The sequence below is a fragment of the Perognathus longimembris genome, chromosome 3, assembly GCF_023159225.1.
Source record: "Perognathus longimembris pacificus isolate PPM17 chromosome 3, ASM2315922v1, whole genome shotgun sequence".
NCBI classification, from domain to species: Eukaryota; Metazoa; Chordata; class Mammalia; order Rodentia; family Heteromyidae; genus Perognathus; species Perognathus longimembris.
The window spans coordinates 77,354,125-77,357,207 of NC_063163.1; the positions used below are offsets into that span (position 1 = coordinate 77,354,125).

General features: G+C 38.9%; 1 pseudogene; it reads left to right on the forward strand.

Annotated features, from left to right (window-relative positions):
* Nucleotides 1–220: 220 nt before the first annotated feature.
* On the forward strand, nt 221–319 carry LOC125349790 (annotated as a pseudogene).
* The last annotated feature ends 2,764 nt before the right edge of the window (nt 320–3,083 follow it).

A 3,083-nucleotide genomic window follows, 5' to 3' on the forward strand; every position in this document is an offset into this window, starting at 1 on the left:
CTGAGGATCATGGTTCAAAGCCAGCCTGGGCAAAAAAGTCCATGAAACTTTGATCTCCAGTTAACCACTAAAAAGCCACTAAAAGAAGTAAAGGTATGGCTCAAGTGTTAGAGTTCTAGCCTCAAGGAAAAGACAAAACAAAATAAAAAAAACTCAGGGACAGTACCCAGGCCCTGGGTTCAAGCCCCAGGATGGCACATTGTAAAACAAGCAAGCAAGCCAGCCAGCCAGTGAGTCTGCTTACTTAAATGTGTATATGCAGAGATTTAGGTAAAGCTGGCAATAATAGTGCCATAAATGCCTGAGAATGGCTACAACAAATGTAAATATTGGAAAGTGCTTTTGTAAGTCTTCAATAAAATAAGTAATGTTACAAATTTAAATGAAACTTCAAAATGTTAATAAATTGCATGTGACCTTTTTGTTTGAAGAAAAAAAAAACACAGCACCACCGAAATAGATAATGAAAAAGAAATAGACCAGCAACACAGCAGTGTGAGAGAAATGAAGGCATTTACCACATAATAAAGTTTTCCTAATGTCTAGCAGGCAGAAGAGGGAGATTAAAAAATAATAATAACTTGGAATAGATCAGTGAGAAGACTAAGGAGCCAAAAGCAAAGATGGGATCAGTATTCTGGATCAAATGACAGAAGTAAAGTAATATAATATATATTCATATATATATATTCATATAGATATAATATATATTCATATATTCATATAATATATATTCATGCACATACAGTGCAGCTTAGTAAATCATCCTGGGTGTTTAAGTTATCTAATTCCTTCCTCTACTTATCAGACATAGCTCAGATGAAGATAAATGAAATCAGGTTCATTAACTTCCATTAGACTTAAGTCAAAAATGATACAATCTTCAGGAAATGTTCTACTCCCCAAATTCTAGCTACATGAAGCTCAAGTGGTACAGCACCAGCAATGACCAAGCAAGCCAAGAGATCAAAGGCCCTGAGTCCAAGCCTTGGAACTTCCTCCTTCCCTCCCCACTCCCTCACAAAAACAGTCAGGAGCTGGTGGCTCACGCCTGTAGTCCTAGCTACTCAGGAGGCTGAGATCTGAGGATCACTCCTTCCCTCCCCACTCCCTCACAAAAACAGTCAGGAGCTGATGGCTCACGCCTGTAGTCCTAGCTACTCAGGAGGCTGAGATCTGAGGATCACTGAAGTCAGCTCAGGTAGGAAAGCATGACGCTTTTATTTCCAATTAACCACCCAAAGCCAGAAGCAGAGCTGAGGCTCAAGTGGCAGAGTACCAGCCCTGAGTGAAAAAAGCTATGGGATTGCGCTCAGGCCCTGAATTCAAGCTCTAGTACTCAGACTAAATTAATTAGTTAATTCATCTAAAAATAGCCAGTCCCAGTATTCAACAAGCTTCCTGCCTTTTTTCTTTTCTTCCTTCTGTGAGCATTTATTGCTCTATAAGACAAGACAAAAAAGTCAATAAAAGATTTCAATAAAAAATAAGTACATATTAACTATTTTACAAAATAACTTCAAGACTTTGAATCTGAATCTACTTCTTTAAGGTGATTCAAATGTAAGACATACCATATTTATATCTATTTCTGGAAACTCTCATTTATTGTATTTAAACATCATATAATTCTCTTGAAAGGTACAACCTTTGTTACAGACAAGTAGTGACACTTCTTTCAAGCCCCTTAGAAGTATCTCTGGGCCTTTGAAGTACACCATCAATCTACTTCTACTTTGAGCCTTAAGGCAGAAGGCCAATCTAGGCCCAACTCATCAGTCTTTAAGCCTTGCTTCAACCTGTCCCTGATTTGCAATGGCCACCCAACCAGGTGTCACAAACTCCAACAATGCTCCAGGGGGCAGGCAGGGAATGTGACTGAGTAAAGTGGGTTATGTGTAAGCAAACATAACCAGCAGATGAGATGGTAAATGGCATTCATGCCCTTGGGAGTAGGGGTCTGAGAATGAGCAGCTATTTTGGCCATTCACAGCTCATTGCTGTGATGAGAGAATGTTTCTCATCTAGTCAAAAGAAGCTAAAATCTGGATTGGTTTGTAACATCTACTAATTGTTAAATATTTGTAATAGATTTTAGAGGTTTGCAGGACTATAGAGTAAGAAAACTACTGTGTCTGGACCATTGAGGTAGAGAAAGAAGTGTGAACAACACACTGTACATAGGAGACAGTTGGATTTGGTGGGATGTACTATTTAATTGAAATGGAAGTGTAATCACATACCTATTTCAAGAAAGGCCAATCATAGGGTCTTTAAACCTTTGAAAGACAAATCAGATTGCTTTCACCCTGATTATACCTATATTTAAAGATTAAAGAATAAAAGGTAGGGTGGAAATGCTAGGAAAGAACAACCACCAATTATTTGCTTTTCCCAGCTGTATCACACAGAATGGTTAACACAGCAGTGGGTTAATAGGAGAGGAGACTCCTGGGATTGCTGTAGAAATGTACATTTCATTCACAGTGCTGGGAAAACAAGATGGGCTTGCAGGGAGATGGTAATGACAGGAGTTATTGATTTAGCAGCTGTTCTTGTGGGTAACCACCCCTTTCTTGTCCATGATGTCTGTGTGTGACCATCAATCATAAAGCTCATCATCTAGGCTAGCCATCAGAGCATTGCATTTCCCTAGCTACAATGAATGGCTCAGAGGTGAGCATGTGACTCAAGATGGGCCAATCAAATTATTCCCTGAAATTTGATTTCTTCTTACAGGGTAGAAAGACCTTTCTGCTACTCTGGGGTCTCAACAAGTAAGGATTAGTTACATTTAAGCTGTATGTGGCTGTTTTTATCAACCACAAAAAAAATGTTGCAGGAAAGAAAAGGCTGAGAGAAGACAGGAAAAGGGACTTCCTGGTTACATCCATTGAGCACCTGATTCTTCCCAATAGCAAAAGGCTGTGGATAAACATAGTCCAAACAGAGTCCAAAAAAAGTGGGTTTTTCTTTCTTTCTTTTCTTCTTTTGTTTATTTTATTGCTTTGTTCTGTTGGTAGTGCTGTGGTTTGATCTCAGACTTGATCTTGATAGGCAAGTGTTCTGTCACTTGAGCCATT